Source organism: Poecilia reticulata, linkage group LG1, assembly GCF_000633615.1.
Source record: "Poecilia reticulata strain Guanapo linkage group LG1, Guppy_female_1.0+MT, whole genome shotgun sequence".
NCBI lineage: Eukaryota > Metazoa > Chordata > Actinopteri > Cyprinodontiformes > Poeciliidae > Poecilia > Poecilia reticulata.
Window position 1 is genome coordinate 26,160,442 of NC_024331.1, and position 19,371 is coordinate 26,179,812.

The 19,371-nt window shown below is 38.4% G+C and overlaps 1 protein-coding gene across 1 annotated transcript in view; it reads right to left on the minus strand.

The window, feature by feature from the left end:
• Nucleotides 1-1,015, minus strand: part of LOC103469894 (putative protein TPRXL) — a 12,434-nt gene extending 11,419 nt beyond the window's left edge. Inside the window, exon 1 of the mRNA XM_017303704.1 lies at nt 965-1,015. The gene's annotated coding sequence lies outside the window, so the exon portion shown is untranslated. The remainder of the gene's footprint in view (nt 1-964) is intronic.
• Nucleotides 1,016-19,371: the final 18,356 nt, after the last annotated feature.

Sequence of the window (19,371 nt, forward strand, 5' to 3'; positions counted from 1 at the left end):
GATAGATAGATAGATAGATAGATAGATAGATAGATAGATAGATAGATAGATAGATAGATAGATAGATAGATAGATAGATAGATAGATAGATAGATGTGAAAACTTACAGACCAGTTACTTTAAAAACATGATCTCAGTGCACCGTGAGTAACATGCCGTTGATACTGAGATGGACCTGATCTCACACAAAAACACGATGGATTTATGTAAATAATAATAAAATAATCCAAGAAAAGCACAAGAAAGTCATGTCAAAATCAAAGCACCACACTGTCCTTTCAAAGCAGACAGCAAGCAGCATGTTAAAATTAATCACTTAAGAAATTCTTTGGAAAAACAAAAACAAAAGCAGTCATATTGTGGCTAAAAACTAGAAAATGTGTCAAAAAGCCACACATGAAAGTTATACTTACAGAAAATCTCATGTGTTGCAAGTGCAGCTTTGCAGGAACTAAACATTTCCACTCAGCACAAATATTTCCAGATTCTCCTCAACAAATTTGAAGTACAAGTATTTTTTTCCACTCCAGCAAATCTGCTGAAGTTTATTGTTGACGACATTTCCCATGACTGCAACTGTGAGCAGTAATTAAAGCTGCCAGCGGAGCTGTCTTTCAGCAGCTCAGGTCGTCGGCACAGAGCAGGAATGTTGGGAATGTTCATTTCTGAGTGTCGAGCTGGATGCGAGCTGAGATTTTCATCGCTCGCCTGATGAAGTTACGAGAAAAGAACAAGCTCATTTCTACATCTGGCGTCACCTCTATGTCTCGGGATTTGTTTGTTGTGTCTTGTGAACCAACTTGTGCAGGGATTATGAATATTTGGATTATGAGGATAGCAGCACAGATAGCCTGATTGCATCGCCAAGACAGTTTTTTTCTGTTGTTGATCATGCTTGTTGCGTGTGAAAATAAGGAATATTGTGTCAGATTAGTCCGACCTTTGGTTGAACTGCTGATCTCACCTGGAATGACCAGTTATCTGCTGATCCTAGCAGACGGCGAGGGTCTGGCCTTCCCCGTTGCCCGTATGAACACAATACCCATCCGCCATTTTGATCCCTCCTTGGGCAGTCACGCTGCACCTGCTGTACCCCAGCTTGCTTTGTTTATCAGCTCCTCAGGGCCACGTCAGCCGATCCATATCTCGGTAAAGTCGGTGTGTTCACGGTCACATTCCAATGGGGATTTGCAAACTGGATCGGAGAAACTCATCTAAACCAAGGATTAAAACTCCGAGCTGCTTCAGATGCTCCGATAGCAGTCGCTGGTCGCTTCCTTCGCTGCTCTTTCTCACATCGTGGGAAAAACCAAAAGCTGGGCTGATGGCAACGAACAAGAGTTGCTTTTAGAAATTACTTACGACATGAATTTTGTTTTGAAAATCCCACACCCCAGCTCTTAAACCTCGTCAGATAACCAACACTTGGCAACGTTTTGGGATAATTAGGACTGGTCATGCCCTGTGCATCACTCACCACACCCTCCCGTCCCCCGTCCTAATACTCTCTGGCAACAATATCCGCTCTGTTCCCACCGGTTCCTGTGCCAGTCACACTTACTCCACCATCTGTCTGGAATGGCACTGATAGAAAACGCCTAAAGTGCTGGTGCTGGGCCAGAGCCAGCTCTCTTATGCTGATTAATGGCTAATTGTGTTGACAAATGGTGAAAGTGTTGAGTTATCCCCTCTGAGTGTTCACTCACTGCATCTCCTTCTTCCTGTCCTGCAAATTGGGTAAAACCAAGTGACATCTAGATTAGTCCCAGATACAAAAAAAATCCAAATTTGACACTGATAACATCGGTACCATTTTCAACCAATTAGTTCCAGAATAAATATGATTTCAATCAATCTACTTTATTTATACCAGTAGGAGCGTTTGGTTACTGTGAGGTGAGTCAGCTTTCTTGACAAACAGGAAAATTGACAGAAAAGCATAATAAATAGACATATTAATCAATCAGAGTTATTTGTGTAGCACATTTCAGCAACAAGGCAGGTAAGGCTTGAAAAAAACCATCATAAACACATCATACAGCCACCAATTATGAAACCAGTAACAAACACTGCATTTTGTTGATTTCCATCATTAAAATCATCAATACACATAAAATATATTGATCAATGTTCCATTTATTATGGCTTAAAAGCAAATCTAAACCGATGGGCTTTGAGTCTTGATTTTAAAGCATTCAGTGTTTCGGCTGATTTCAGTTTTCTGGAAGTTTGCTCCAGATTTGTAGCGCATAGAAGCTGAATATGGTTAACAGTGGCCTGTTGCTAGAACAAGATTTTAAAATAGCAATGTGAAAACTACGCTAGTCGCTAATAATAAAGTTAAAACCAATAATTCTGAGTCTACTCAGAAAAATGTATAATTCAAGCCTCTTTGAAACCTCAATGTTTGAAAACTCGCTGGTGTGAGGCGCTCGAGTGGTGATTTATGAATCGTCAGACATTTGAAGGAGCAGATTTACGATGTAACTGTTTTGTGAGAAACGTTTATTCAAAGAAACCATTGCTGATTTGTGCTTTATTTGTAGAAAGAAATAAAAAATTGTGCAGTATTATCCAGAAATACGCTGAAAATCGTACTTGTTTTTGCAGCTGCAGTGTTAATTTACAGTCTTGTATCAGCAGTGTGTGTTTTAAACATATCAGTGTGTTTTTTTGTGTGTCAACAGCATTTTTCTCTTGCGGTTCTGTTGAGATGTAAACTTCTCCAACATTGGATTGAGGAATATTCCTAGTGAAAACCTGGAGTCAACCCAAAAGAAAGCATAAATCTCAGTTTACTCTGTCAAATACTCAGTGCAGCTCCACCTATTGTTTGTCCTTTTGTCACCTTAGCTCGATCTAATCCTGCCCTCCGCCTCCTCTTCTGTCCTCGCCTCAGATATTTGCATGAATGCACCACTTACCTTTCTTTTCGCTCTATGTGAAGAGTTGAACTTTTCAACTCTTCACCCTTGCTCCCCTCCTGAGGGAGAGAAGTCCTGAGAATTTCACATGTTTTGTAAGTGAAGACGACCTCCTAATGTCCTGCCATCTCCCATGTGCAACATCGTGTCGCCTCTTGCCTGGTTATAGCACTGAGGTTATAATGAATATTGTTAGACTTGAGGACAACCCGTCTGACAAAACTAGCTAAAATAAATCAAAGAATAGTTGTTTTTCTTGAAGTTTAATTACATTTGGATTCATTATTTACTTTCTAGGTTTGGATGTAAAGAGTAAAGTTTGAGGACTTTCAAACAGAAGTTTTCAAATGTGCACAAAACTTTTTCTATATTGGCTGATATGGCAACAGATCCAATATCTGTGTCATTCCTTAGACACTGGAAGTAAAGGACGGGTGTGAAACGTGGATGGTCAAAAACTGTTTTTGCTCCGTGTCTAAATAATCAGAAAATGGTTCCTTTTGTTTAAGGCAATGTACAAACCGACAGGAAATAAGCCTTTCAAAATAAAACTAAATTTCACAATAAAAATGCCTAAACAAATATCAATCGTCTTAACTAAAATTTATAAAATACAAACAAACCATCTTACAAATAACTTAAATATTTCCTATTTATGGCTCTGACATTGGCTAATGGCGAAAAAACACAATTTCACAATTAAAATCACAGGTAAATAACTGTTTATGTGATAAGTCCTTAAAAAACATGTCATCCTCTTACTTTGTCTTAGTCGTCTTCTTTGTCTTAGTAACATCCAGTTATTGATCATACGACTTGTGTTTCCACTGAAGTTCTGCAAAATACACAAATTTTATAGCCGACAGAAAAACACTTAATTTTAGTGCAAAACCTTGTTATTATCCTTTTTTAAGTTGCTGTGTTTCCACAAAACAAATTTATTTTTGGAATTTCAATCATATGGTGAATGAAGACGCAGGTAAATAAAACAACAATGAAGAACTGGCCAGCCGGGAAACAAGAAGATGTTTTTAAATTAAATTAGAATTTTACTTTGTTACTTTATTTTGCTATTTACAAATGTCTTTGTAAATAATGATAGCATTTGTAATGCTACAAATGCTACACATTTCAGTAGCAAAGTACAAATGGCACACATTTGCACATTGCTTTAGTAATTTAAAATGTTTTATAAAAATTTGGTTGAATATCAATAAATTGTCACTGAATATTTCAAAAGCAAAATTGATCATAAAAATTTTAATTGATCGTGGCTCCAAATGTGTCATATTGCAATAGAAAAGTAATGGAAATAAATATAATATTAAATAATTTCTATCAATAGTGAGGAAAGGATATATGGAAATAAATTAATAGATTACTTTTCATTTCACAAAATTTTGAAAATGTAAAGTAGATGAGCCATTTCACTTTTCTTACCACTGACACATTTGTACAATGTGTATAAAAACAGTAGACACATTAAAAATAAGAGTTTGTGTCACGTGTTTAATTTGCACTGAAGGAATCTGAGGAAACGTGCTGGACTGTGGCTGCTGGTGAGTCCTGGCGCCACTCTGTCCGCCTAACGCCACCGTCAGGCCCCTCAGGCTGCTCACTCCTTTATGTCGCCTCTCTGCAGAGCATCAAATGAGCCAGCAATCCCTCAAGATCCTAAAACAGAGACAGAATAAGGCTGAAGAAGAAAGAGTCGTGTAAAAGGGCCGATGAGGAGAAACATGAGATGGTAAAAGTGAGACAGGAAAAGATAAGAAAAAGACGTGACACTGGAAACTTAAAATTTGTTTGATCCAAAATGGTGTTAAATTTCTGGAGATCAACCACACGGCCTGAAGGAAAAGTCCTTCTGTTTACTGTTTTGTTTTCTTTTTTAGAAAAAAAAAACTACAGAGGGTTTTGATCTTCCAATCAATCTGGTGTGGGATGCTCCTTGACCTCCATTGATAAATAATATTAGAGTTTGAAATAATAAAGAGATTTGTTAAAGGTAATCATTTTGCACTCACCAAGCTAGTTAGTCAGCTAGCAAGAGTAAATTAGCAGCTACTTAGCAGTAGCCTCAACCATGTCATGTCTGACTCAAATCTCATCACAAAAACTATATATGATATACGAGATTCAAGGTTTTCCCCCGGAAAGCTTGCTAAGCCTGGCGGTTGAGGCGCTCAGCAGTCGTTCTTCCAGCGTTTTTTCAAGTTAAAAATGCTTAAAGTGGACAGAAAATGTGAAAATATCACTTGATATGTATGTGTTATTAGAAGATTGGATGATTAATATGTGAACACCAATTATAAAGTTTTAAAAAATGCAAACATTAAAAAAAATAAAATAAATAAGCAATGCTAAGCCTGGTGGGGGCACAAGTAAAGCCTGGTGGCCCGCCAGGCTTATAATACACTGGGGGAAAACCTGAAGATTTAATAATCCAGCCACAACAAAAATCAAGACCTTTGTTTGACGTATTTAAGGCCATCTAACATTTTCTTGATTAATTTAAGCCATTTTAAGGCCTTAATTTTAGAAACAGGAATTTAAGACTTTTTAAGGATATGCGGACACCCTGCAGTGTTGTCTCGCCCAAATAGAGGAAGTAGTTTATAAAAACCAAATTAACCCAGCTCAATGGAGGGCTGGTGAATAAAAGAATAAAAAAGGAAACATTCAGAGAAAGTGGAGGCATGTTTGATCCTAGTGCCCCTAATAATAGATACATAAAGGAACATTTTCTGTGTCCCATCGGAGCGGGGGTATTATTGTGGCAGCGCTGCTTCTTTGTTCTTCTCTGCAGACAAGTGACAGTGAAAGCAATCTGCTCTGTGGCAGAGCTGCATCCAACAGCATATCCCTGATAAGGAGACCACCCCTGGCCTCTCCGCCATGGTGTCTCATCCAGCAGGCTTAACTTTGCCTTTCTAATCCCCTCCAATGGAAAAAAGGGGCTTTGATTATTTGCTGACCAATAAAGCCCAATCTGAGAGTGGAGAAGGCAATTGTTTTGCAGGCTGTAGAGAAGGTGAAGGCGATGATTGGCGCGCTTATTGCTGAGCGTTTATCACTTTTCCTGATCAGCCTGCCTACTTAATAATGTCCAGAGGATCAAGTGTGATAGATTTGATCTTTTTGCTTTGCTTTATTATTCCCTTTCTTTTTATTCTCTTCCATCACCGTAACAACAACTACTTAGATAATAGAGCTACTCTGAAAGGGGCTAATCTTGCGGGGTGACTCGTCCGAATTCGAAGGGCGACAAAGCGCCCGTCATTCTGCTGCCCGAACCAGAATGATGCGTTCGATGTCCAGATCTTAACCACAAAGGCCTCATTTTGGCATGCACCCATCCCCTCTAGCCTTACACACCTCCTGCATAAACCCCTGACGATGCTAATGAACAGCGTAAGTTTGGGTGAGATAGCACCCAGACTTTAAGCTATGCAAAAATATTCACAGTTTTAAGCTAGAGAATGAAGAGAGAAATAATACGATATGAAAAGTAGGGAGGGAAAAAAAAATCATATTTCGCTTTGCTGGTTGTATATTTAAGCTGTCTGCCGTGTGCTGGGGATTTGTTACCGTCTATCACCTTTCCTCCCTCCTCTTCCCTGCATCATCTTTCTCTAATTAAAGCGTTTGTTGTCACCCTCAGATGCAGGGTGTGAAATCAAGTTAGCAGTTTATGTAAGAGGCATGGTGGAAATCAAACACTTTGTTCATCTGAAAGACAGGGACTTCAATCACTCCAAGCTGGGATATATGTTTCCATTGTTGACTTTGCAATCTGCATGCTAAGCCAATTTTCTACTTAAGTCTCCCAGCTTTTAAAAATGTTATTTGGTTCCCTATGTGGTCTTAATTCTACCCCCTCAGTGATAGCACAGCCGTAGTCGGCCGGTCGGGAAAATATAGGACCAATTAGAAACTCTAAGTTATTGTTTACAATTTCCAAAATGACAAAACTGAAAACTGAGGTCTAATGTCACCAAAATAAAGACGAAGAAGAAACACAGAAAAGAGGCTTAACAGACGCATGGTGACCTATTATGCTTCTTGAACGGGTTAGTATAACTCTATGGCCTAATCAAAACATGTTAATTAATATTTTTTTGCACAGAATCATTCCTAGATAAGATTTTAGTCTGGCCAGTTCTTTCTATTTCAAAATCCTTTTAGAATGATTTGTTTTAGGGCGTCTTGTCACTTTAAAGCCACGCCCTTCAACTCAACGTTTACAATCGCACATGAAAATCTCTGCCGGCAGATGCGCAATTATACAACTGTATATCTTTGAAAAGCAGAAATGGTGCCTCCTGCACAACCAACAAGTGGTTTCTGGGTGGTAAGTCAACAACAAAACACTTGTCTTTTCCAGCAGCTATTGTACAGCGCATACAGCGGTAAAACCAGCTGACCAAACATGCTGGAACGGTTTATTTGATGCTTGTAAAAGTGTTTCATATGTTGTTTATTTGTCTTCTGCTTTGCTTATCAAAGCAGAAAACATTGCTTTGCTAACTGTATGCTTTGACCTGACGTCACGGCAAAAAACAAACGGCAGTTTAAATGCAGTACCTTGCGGACCACTAGAGGGCGGCCCTGGACCACAGTTTCAGACAGACCGTTTTAGGTCAATAACTCCTCAATATTGGTAAAAGAAAAAAAAAAGTACTAGTTACATTGACAGATATATTCACTTATAACAAGACATTTTTCCTATGTTATAGGTGAAGTAATCTGCAGTAAAAGTAGAACTTTTTCATCAAAATTAAGGAATTACTGACTTAAGCTCCTATTTCTTGGTGGAAACTTACATGCAAGTTAGTTTTGCCTTATTTCAAGTACTAAGATATTTCCACTAGAAACTATGCAAAAATTACTTGGTAAGATTTTGTGGCTTTGCAGTTTTGTTCCAGTAAAGACATTGGGAACAGCAAGTCATGTTATTTAATAAGGAAGCAGTGTGTGCACACATCAGGTCAGAGGGACCCAGAGCCCCGACCAGGACCCTCTGAAGCCGTAACACCACAATGTGTGCATGAAAAATAAGACAACCTCTGATTCCCTTTCCCCAGAATACGGTGCAAACAGAGCATTATTTACACACAGCGGGCTCTTTGCTGTTCCTCCATTATGGTGCCAGCTGAAGTTGCCAGGAGATTTGTGATGGAGCCCCAAAGCCTCTAATGATATAAGTCAGCAGTGTTACAACCCAGCAGGGTGGAGGTCTGACCAGGTGCTGCATCCTGTGAAGATGCATAAGCTGGTGTGTCTGGTTTTCCTGATGCCGGCCCCCGGCTGGCTGCAGCTGCCGCTCAGACACGGAGCCCGGGTTTAGAGGGGAAGGTGTGGCCTGATGCGGACTCAGAAAGGTGACAGCAACCTGGCAGAGATCTAACCCCGCCGTACCACCTGTACATCCCCAAACGCCGCTCCTCCATCTCCAAAACCCCCAGCCCCTCCCTGACGCCCAACAGGATCTGCTCCAGAGGGATAACAGAAAAGGAAGAGAATCCAATTTCTTATCCAGCCTGGCAACTGACTTAATTCCCTTTTTGGCAGCCAGCGGCCCGACTGCTGCTGCTGCTGCTCTGCCGCCTGCAGCCTTCCCAAGCTGAGAAAACATACAAGTGCCTGGGAATTGGGAAGAAAGTACAGGAGGAAGGAAAGTAAAGGGATAAAGGAAACAGAAAAAATGACGATTTTTCTTGCAAGTGCTTTTGGAGTAGACTGACAGGAAGCTCTATAAAACAGGTGAAAAATGTCAGAAAGCAGAAAGAAAGTAGAGAACAATCAATTTTTTACTCAAATATTAGCTACCAACAAGACTTTTTACGTTTGTACATGTTTTTAATTATTGTTAAGAAAATTGAGTTTAACAAACACTAAGAGACAAGAATAAAATAAAATAGATACGAAAGAGTCTTTATTATTGTCCACAAAAAGTTCTTCAGGTGTCAAAACAATATATAGAAAATAAGATTATCAAAAACCACAACAAAAACAACAATAATAGTAACATTGTACAACAAATCACTGTGCAGATAGTCGAAATAAGAATGTTGGAAAGATAGATTTTTTTCTTAAATTTAGCTAATTAATTATTCATAAGAAAGTTAAAGGACAAATTGACAGACTTTTTACACGATGATAATCTCAAAGTAAGGACAAGGTTGAATAAAGGAGAGGAGAAATAATGAACTCCAGGTCAGTTTCTGTGTTTGCAAGGTTGTGGCCCCATGTTTTACCAACATGTCATTTAATCTCTTCCTTTTCCATAAATCAAGAGAAAAGTGAAGAAGGAGGAGAAAACGTAACTAAGGATGTTTTTCTACCTGGTACTTAAATTTGTTACATTTTCACCTGGTGTGGTGCCAAATGAACCAAACCCGATGAAAAGCTTATTCACCTCCTTGTCTTTGGGGGGCGCTGCATCAAGAACTACTGAAGAAAACATTACAAAAACCTGAAGAAGACATGAAGCACAAAATGTAAACAAAATGGAATAGAGTCAGATGTTAGCGGTTGTAAAATGTTCCTTTTGCTTTGGTAATTGATTACAAGCTATTTTCCCCTCTAGCTTTAGACTGTCGTGTTTGTTTTGGGTTTATTTACCCACAATGCCCTGCTGTTGGAGCGGTCTCCAATCCGCTTGCGTCCACGAATGCATTCAAACCGCACCAGAGTTCACATTGGGACCGCGGGTTGTAAGTGGAGCAGAGTTTGCGTTATTAGATTTTGATTTTGCATTCACACCTCCAAAAACAAACCGGACTTTCTGCACAAATAATCTAGAATTTGATTAAAGCATAATAAACAGGGCTGCTGTCAACGAGCCCTAAAAAACTGAACATAAATAAATTATTTTTCATTTATCCTTTATTTAACCAGCATAAATCTCCTAATGACGACAATACAGTGAAACAACACATTACAAAAAATAAACCCGACATAAAATCAATTCAAACATGTAAAATTTGTTTCTGCTGAATCATTTATAAAACCCTTGAAGGAAAAAAATGAGATCAGCTCCTTCAAATTCAGTTCCTCCTGAAGCAGATTGCAAGTGAAGTGAAAAGCTTTTTAAATCAAAGTCAGTGTGGACTCTAGGGACAGCAAATAAGAAATAAAATTAAAAGAAACAAGAGAGGACAGATAGAAAACACAAAGGTGCCCACAGATTATGACACCTGCACATTATTTCCAGCTGTGGTCCAGACCATATACTTCTCAGCAGCATCTTGTTGTCCAACTGAATCAACCAAAGTTTCAACACGACCGTCCGAAATCCACGTGTTCAACATATTCGTGGCCTTAACCTCTCATTACCATCCACACCCACAGCCCCGGCCTCCCACCCACACATGAAAGAGAAAAGCAACAGTTCCAGTCTGTTTGTCCTGTAAGAGCTGACTGCTGAGCGCGGCAGATTGAAAAGGAGGAGCCGAGGCCACAGAGCATGAAAGAGGATAGAAGAAGAAGACAACAGGACAAGGAGAATGAGAAGAGGGGAGGGAGAGGAGGAGGAGGAGGGGAGGACAAGAAACAAGTTGAAGGGTCAGTCTTCAAACAGCCCCTCTCCTCCTCATCACTTAAGAGACACTTTAGGTGGGGGTCAAATTATTAACACCCCTACGACCACTTTAAAGACGACAAAGGAGGGTATGTGTGGACGGACACTGATGTTTCACCCTATTGGTCACACACTACTTTAATTAGTCACCAAAACTGTCCACACAAACCCAGGCATCCGCATGTATCTCTGACCTCAAACACACTGTAAAACATTTGAGCTGCATTCACCTGTGTCTACTATCTTCTACTCAGTTAAATATGTTTAAAGTTTTAGATTTTGAACCTAAATGTGAGTTTGTGAAAGATAAACTCACAGCAGTAAGTTGTGTTAACTTATTAATTTAGTCAAACCTCCAAGAGTTTAATAAACTAGAGTTTTTAGGTTTGCACTTAAAAAACTGAAAGGAGAAAAAGACAGGAGTGGGAACTATTTCCCAGAATGCTTAGCGGCATGTTTCTGTATCCTGAGATGGAAGTGCGTTACATTGATCTGACTCTGGTGTTTTATTTAGGAAAATGTTCATTTTAAAGCTTGAAGATAAAGTCCTGATCACACTGAATGTTTCTGAGCTGAATTCATTGTGAAGTTTAATAAAATTCATTATCAGATCAGAAATTTTGTTCATGCAGTTTGAAACAAGAATTTGAAATTATTCTATCTTCTAATAAGTAGATATTTTAACTTGATATTGTGAGTAATATAATAGAGAAATGTGTCTCTTTAACCAGGTGAGGGCAGATTTTTCCTTGCATATTGTGAAATAAATATTTGGTTTAAATTGCAGCATTAAGTTAAAACTCCCAATTCAACATTAATGAACGTAAAAACATTGTTTAGACAACTTGTCTCTTGTTGTTAAATCAACTTCATGAACTTTAATTTCTGAGTAAAAACCAAAACAATTTTCTTGTGACTTAAATTGCATTTTCCAGGCAGCAGGTGGTCTTTTGTTTTCAAGTTAAACCAACTTCAAATGTTTTACAGTGTGGAGGATTACATCAACAGTTTGCTCTGCTAATGGTAATTTACCTAACAACTGACTCTGCTGGTTTTCCATCTTACTAAAATGCTAAAGTAGCCAAATGGATGGATGGCAGAAACATGGCATTATAATCACAGGTGGATCTGACTGCGTTTGTCTTATTCTCAAACGTAACAGAGGATATGCTCTAATCTTATTTATTGAACAGCTTATAGAAGCTCACAATGAGAAGATTTACTTTAACTAAGGCGGCAGCCTTATCATTAGCTGGGAGGGAAGGCGATTAGCAGCAAATTATTAAACAAAGAATTAAGATCTGAGAGCCAATCTAGATGAGATCGCTGTTAAACTGAACCGATTTGGAAAGTGCTGTGACATCTAGACCTCACTATCTGCAGGAATGTTGACACACTGATAAAAGTGTTTGACCGTTTCTCCTGCTGGACGTTTCTCCATCTTAAAGTCACTACTAATGTGCTAAAAGTTCTCAAATTAACATTAACACAGTCTTTCTTTTCTTTTTTCTTTATTTGTTCAGTCTTTATCATTTTACACTTAAAAAGCAACATAAAGGACTAAAAACTCTGGCATCACTTTTTTATATAAAGATATTTTTTAAACCACATCTTTCAAAATGAATCAATATCCTACTGATGTTAATGATAAAGATTAGAACAAAGGAAAATAAAAACTTTTATTGCTGAATATCAAGGTTAGTCTTAACAATTAACAAGCGCTAAATAATCCAGTTTCAGTTCTAAACTTGTGAAAATCAAGTAGTGTTTTGGGTATTTTGCAAAATCTAATTCCAGACTGTGATTTACAACATTGTGGAAAAATCGCACCTTTTAAAATGTGATTGAAAAACTCGTATATTTTAGTGGGTTTTAAAAGATATGTGGGATCTGATGATGATTTTTATTAAACATCACAATGAATTCGGCTCAGAAACATTCAGTGTGATCAGGACTTTATCCTCAAGCTTTAAAATGAACATTTTCCTTAATAAAACACCAGAGTCAGATCAATGTAACGCACTTCCATCTCAGGACAGAGAAACATACCGCTAAGCATTCTGGGAAATAGTTCCCACTCCTGTCTTTTTCTTCTTTCAGTTTTTTAAGTGCTAACCTAAAAACTCTAGTTTGTTCAACTCTTGGAGGTTTGACTAAATTAATAAAAAGTTAACACAACTTACTGCTGTAAGTTTATCTTCCACAAACTCACATTTAGGCTCAAGATCTAAAACTGGATAAATGTATTTGACTTAAAGAGTAAATGACAGTAGTAGACACAACTAAATGCAACTTAAATGTTTTACAGTGTATCGAGAAGAAATCGCTGTTATTTCTCTTTAATGGGGATTATTTCATTTAATTAGAAAATGCATCATTTCGTCCTCTCAGGTTTAACTGCTGAACTCAAACTGGACAGACGTGGATTGTTGATGTTTCTGCTATTTCAAGCTCAGTTCAATGACGGCCAACTGAGTCACTTAGGATGATTTCAGCCTTTTCCTCCTCTGAGAATCTCACCTGCTGCAGTCGCAGAATAACATCCCTGGAGTCTGAACCGGGTCAGCACCCTGTGCCCTCTGCTTTGCACTCCTTTAGGAAAGTCAGTGTTTGTTTACGCCTGGCTGACTTTAATCCAGGGTTCCTTGTGTTGCAGCGGCCTGTCAGTCAGAGCGGTGACAGCAGCACCGAGGGGCACCTCCAGCTGTCAGACACAAGCTCCGACTCGTTACCGAAGCGCCAGAAACAAAGTCGGTCGCCAACAAACAGGCAAATCTTTCAGCGGGGGAAGTTCAATTAGCAAAACACATCTGGAGTCTTCAAATAACAACCTTTGTTGATCAACATCCACCTGAAAATATTACTGGATGTGAGGAAAATGTTGTTTAATTTTGTCATTGTATTAACAGAGTGGCAACAAATCAGCATCATAAGTTCAGTTATTAGATCTTTCTGAAGCTGTTACGAAATAATATTTGTTTGCTTTAGACTTTTGTGATTTTTATCAAGTTAGAGCTTTCTAGTGATGACAGAATATGTTAGTTTGAATTAACACAAAGAGCCTGATTTTAGTTTCAGAGGACCTAACAGCTTCACTTTAGTCTCATGCCCAGAAAACAAACAAACAAAAAAAACTTTTAAATCTGCAGTATGTAACTTTTATGAACAATACGTCACGTTTGTTAAAACTGTCAGCACATAGGGTGTGAGGCAAGTACGTAAAACAATGGAGTTCCTCCCTGTAGTCCTACTGCCATCTGCAGAAATACACCGTTCCCAGTCAGAAACAACCAATCAGAGTGTTAGTGTTGTCAATCAAGTTCTTGCAAGCTACAGCTTGTTCCCTACAAATGTTTTTCTAACTTAAATGATTATTTATCCAGGACTTTTCCAAAACAACCAGCAACTGAGGCGTTTTATCCTCCCTGGGCTTCAACGCCAGATAAACAGAAAACGTAAAGGATGGAAGAAAACTGCTGCAGCTCAAATTAAGTATTGTTTTGAATTTTATTCACATGAGCTTTTGGTATTTTTGCCAATTTTACATTTGTATTATTTTTGCTGAACTAAACTATTTTCTATTTTATCATTTATCTACCTGCGATGTTGCGTTTGTTGTGAAGCACTTTCCTCGGCTGAGGCTGTGTTAAATGTGCTACATAAATAAACTTTAACTTGACTTGACAGCTGTGAATGCTCAGGGTAGTTACCATGAATCATAGAATAATCAGTTTTCCTGTAGCTGTAGGCTGTTTCTCCACCTTTTGCACAGTGAGCAGCGTGTACACAAGCGGAATTGACAGCGCTAAGCCCCTCCTTCACGCTCTGATTGGTCGATTCTGGTGCAGTTCTTCAGACAGAAATAGGATCACAGGAGGAGGCAGTTTTAAGAAATATGTAAAACAAATAAACAAACCGCATATTAGAGCTTTAATCCATCTTTAATATCGTTTTTATTTATTTCAGCTCATTTCTCAATGTCAGTTTTATTACGTTAGTTTTAATTAACTGTAGTAACTTCATGATTTTGCACTGGCAACATTTTTTTTGTTTTCTCCTTAAATACATAGAATATCATTCCTTACACCCTCCAGGTTTTCTTCTCCAGTCTGTCACGGTGCTAACACAGATCAGCTATTATCGCTCATACTTCTGCTTGAATCCCAAACACCATTTAACTCGATGAGCATGTCTGTTTGTTTTAGCAGAAAGCCCCAACGTCGGATGTCAGACATACTGGGCCAGTTTTTCCATTAGTGCTGAAACAGTCCTGGATCACAGCTCAGCAAACACATTCCTCTCTGGCACTCTGAGACTCGACTTAATGCTGGATTCCCTGCAAGACATCCACTCTGTTTTTCCCCCCTCTTTCTTCCTCTCTCTGGCTCTCCTTTAAGTGTTAATCCTTGGGAAAGTTCCACCCGTAGCGGCTTGTTTGAAGTGAGCCAGTGGCTATCCGCTAAATATGGCCCCCAGTCATCTGAATCATTAGATTAGGCTTAGGCACGGCCCTGACAAAAGAGATTTCGTATCGCTGTTTGTTTCAAGGAGAGGCTCCGCTTCAGCCAGCACGGCCTCGGAAGAAAAGAACAGGCACTCAGGAAGCACAGACATCAAATGTAGGAAGCCGAGAACAAGATGCGCTGCAGATCTGGAAGGTAACAAAACAAAAACAACATTTAAGATAAGGGTTTGTATTTTTGTGGAAGGGAACACATTGTGCAAGTTTCCAAATATTTCAAAAATATCTGCATGTTTATAAAACTGCGAATGTAACATCCATCCTGCGTGCGTCAGAAAGCGTAATGTGCCACGAAAATAACAAAAGTGCATGAATATTTGCAGTTAAGAGCAAAAGTGTGTCAGTTAAATTTCATGAATATTTGCAGTAAATTTTTCAGAGCTAAAGTTTGGACCTGCTGCCTCACAGAAAAACAAAAAGACAGAAAGTATTCGCACCCTCAGACCTCAGGAAGCAGAGAAACGCTACAAAATTCACCAGAGAAACGTGAAATTTCTCTCCTCTGCCAAGCTGGGATTTCAGCCCAGGACTTTCTACTGTAAACACAAACAAATAAAAGCAGAACGATTACCTTTCCTTATAAAAATAACAAACAAATACATGCATTCATTAATAAAAGTAAGATATTGAACAAAAATAAATCCTGCAATAATTTATCTTTACTTTACTGCGTGGCAGTTAATATGTTGTTTATTTAGATAGTTTTATTATTAATTCAATTAGTGAGAAAGGGATAAACATACTCATTCTAAGTGCATTAATTTGCTGTTTCATTTTTAACATAAAGTATTTTTTTTTAAATCTGACCAAACTACTTGACTGTATTTGTCTTGAAATGTTGGTATTGGCGATATTTTCATCAGTTGAAGTTTCCCTAAAACTTGCTTTTATTTTCCCTTTTCGTTGAATCTACAACACACCTGATCACAGACATTACTTTCCAAATGCTCTGAAGAAATGTTATTATTTAATCTGTGCATTTAAATCCACTGAAGGATCGACCTTGTTACAAATACCACAACTATATGACCCTTAGGTGACAAAATCAAAGCATACATGATTTTATATTTAAGTAAGGTTCATGTGAGGCTTTTAGGGGAGTTTCTTGACAAGACATAAATATTATCTGCAAGGACTCAGTGCAGCCTGACACACAGTTGGTCAAGAGGAAAATGTACAGTTTGTTCTCGAAACATCCAAAATAATCGACTGCATCGTGAACGTATGTAAAAGAAAGGCAGAAAGCGCTCAGACTGTGATTCCTGCCTAGGAGCTGAAATCCCTGAAGTCTGACCAAAGTTTTTTAAAAACTCCCGAACTGTTATTGTCGTGTGGTTAACTTGCTGGAATGTGAACTGAAATCACTTCAAAGAGTCGGCTTTTGTCTCGTGCAGCATCTAATCTCCTGCTTTGAAGACGAATGTCATTGTCTTTCCTGTCGCTGACAGGCCTGATAGGAATATTCATGCTGAAGGAGGAGGAGGAGGAGGTAGCGGATTGTCTTTGTGTGTGTGCATGTGTGTGTGTGTGTGTGCGTGTGCATGTGTGTCACTAGATTGGCTTCTTAAGCCAAGGAGCCATTTTGTGCAGAAGGAGTCCCGGACATGTCAGGGCTGATGACAGTCTGCGTTTAGGATTAGCGGGCCGGCGGCAAGGCAACCCCTAATCCCTCACTGTATCGTAATCTATTTAGCTGGCGTGTGAAAGCCATTTCCATATGAAACTACAAACACACAGAGATGCTGGAAGGGTTTATAATGATAACTCATCATTTTGATTTCTATACCTTTTTTCTGCCTTTTTGTTTAATTCATAAGATCCACAAACCCAAACACTGATGGGAAAAAAAATGCTGGATTAAAAGGTAACAAGAAGTTTTTTTCTCACCTACAAGTTGGTTTGAAAATCATCCTGGTTGTTTAAAAAATGTTGGCAACGTTTTCCCTGAAAATGATGATTCTCACTGAGAATGTGGATGGAAGATGATGCGTCACCAGCAGCATTTCCTTTATGAAAATCTTTGTCAATATTCTGCCCATGTCGAAAAACACAACTTTGCAATTGTAGCATTTCCATTAAATAAGGAATTAAATTAAAAGTGCACATGAATAAACGTGTTCATGTGATAAATCATTAAAAATCATGGCAGTTACTTGAGATTGTTTTCATAATTCAGTCCTGGCTCTTCATCTATCTATCGTTTGTGATTTGTGCATTTTTCTCCCTTGCAGAATAAAAATGAATCAAAGGACCATCTTCTTCATCTAAAGGTGGATTTGCTCTTTCTCTCGCTGCTGCTATCTTCTTTGGGAAATATCTTTGTCCAGCAGAACTTCTCTAACTGTTTTTTAAATTTTCTTTTACTCACTGAAGTGGTTAAAAAAAAGCTCCTAAAAAAAACTTGGAATTTATTTAGGCAAGACATTTAGTCACTACAGAGATAAGAAATGAGCCGCCGTTCATCTTGTTCATGGCCTGAACGTGGCCTACAGATTAGTTTGCCCTAATGTGGTACATCTGGGTCGGTGTTTGCACAAGGCAGCGGTGCATGCTGGTAAAACCCGGCTGGATGCAGGGCGGGCAAACACGTGGCGCAGACGCCATGTTTACAAAAAAAACTGTTTGTCCAGCTGCTGGAGGGACACAGCAAGGAAGCAGGGCAGTGGTTAATTAAAATCGTGATTCGTCCCTTTTTCCCTCGGATCAAATGAGTTGTATATTGCGGCCAAACAAACACGGGGAATGCCAGTGTACATGTTTGCTAACCTGGTCCAGCGCTGCTGAGGGGGACGGCTCTGATTATTGACATCCTCGCTGAATGTTTTCCTCTGGGTGCCAGAGATAACATTTACACTGACCCACTTTGAGCTACAGCAAATACTACTTCTTTTTTTTTAATATCTTTTACAAAAGATTTGAAACCTTTGATTGTCATCTTCTGAGTTTTGTGTTGTTGATCTTTTATGTGATTCTGATTGATTTTAAAATGTGACCAACAGGTAAGAAGCAGGAATGTTGTGTGCCCAGATTTATGTGCAGCTTTTTAAGGGTTTGTTTGAAATTTTTTTTGCAGTAGCTGCGTTTCCATTACAAATATGCACAAAACTTTGCTGGTATAATGTCAGAAAAACACAATTTCTCAGTTGCAGTGTTCCCATTAAATATGAGACAATTAAAATCACACGTGAATAAGTTTGTTCTCACGATACGTCGTTTAAAAACATGCTGCGCCATCATCCTCCCACCACTTCCTGTTGACGCAGTCTTCTTCGTCATTTCCACCAGAAGTAACATCCAGTTGTGAATCACATGAGTCGTGTGATGTGGAAATAATGTTACAGTGTACTGATGGCTTGCAAAAGCACAATAATTTAAATAAAGCCGAAAAACTCATCCCAACGCAAAAAGTCTCTCATCCAAAACCCGAAGCTCTACCTGCTGATAATCTGATAATCAGAATCTTTTCAGTAAAAAATAAAGTTTTAACTATGAACAACTGTCTACTTTAACATATAGACTGTTAATATACATCATAATTTTTGTACACTGCTAATAAGAACATTTTCATTTTCAGTTGTTTTAAATCAAGAGATTTTCTGCTTCAGCTAAAGACTGACTTCAGACATCCTCATCTTTAAAATTCACTCTGGACACAAATGTCTGGAGTCACTAGGATAAAGTAAAAAAAATAAAAATAAACCTTTAGCACAATGAGCAGCGCGTACACAAGCTGAATGGACAGCACTAAGCCCCTCCTTCAGGCTCTGACTGGTCATTAAACATCTTAGAGAAAATTCTGGCTAAATTTTGAAAATTTGTTGGAAACTTTTCCCAAAAACTCGCAGCCATATAAAACAAACACACTGCTCTGTTTTTGTAAATAAATAAGTCTTTTAAAATTTTGGTGCTGCTTTGCTTATTACAGGAATAACAAACTATTTCTCTAATGTGAGTTTGTTAAACTCACATCTCAGTGAGTTTATGGAGTTTATAGCGTAAAATAAAAATTCCAATTAGAAAGGTAGCGTGATCATTTCGTCACTTTAGCCCAGAAAACATACTAGCAGAGGTAAATGTGTGATGTTTCTCAGGAAATCATTAGGTCTGTTGTCATCTCCTCACCCAGGAACGACGTTATTGGAGGTTATTGATTGATCAGTCCATCTGATTGGCTGATTGTAAACTGGTGAGCAAACAGTTTGTTATCAGCAGGTAAGTTAACCAGAGCTGGACGTGTTTGTTGTTACAGGCATAACAAAATAAATGATGAAACTCAGAAATTAAAGTTCATGAAGTTGATTTAACAACAAGAGACAAGTTGTCTAAACTTTAAGTTCATT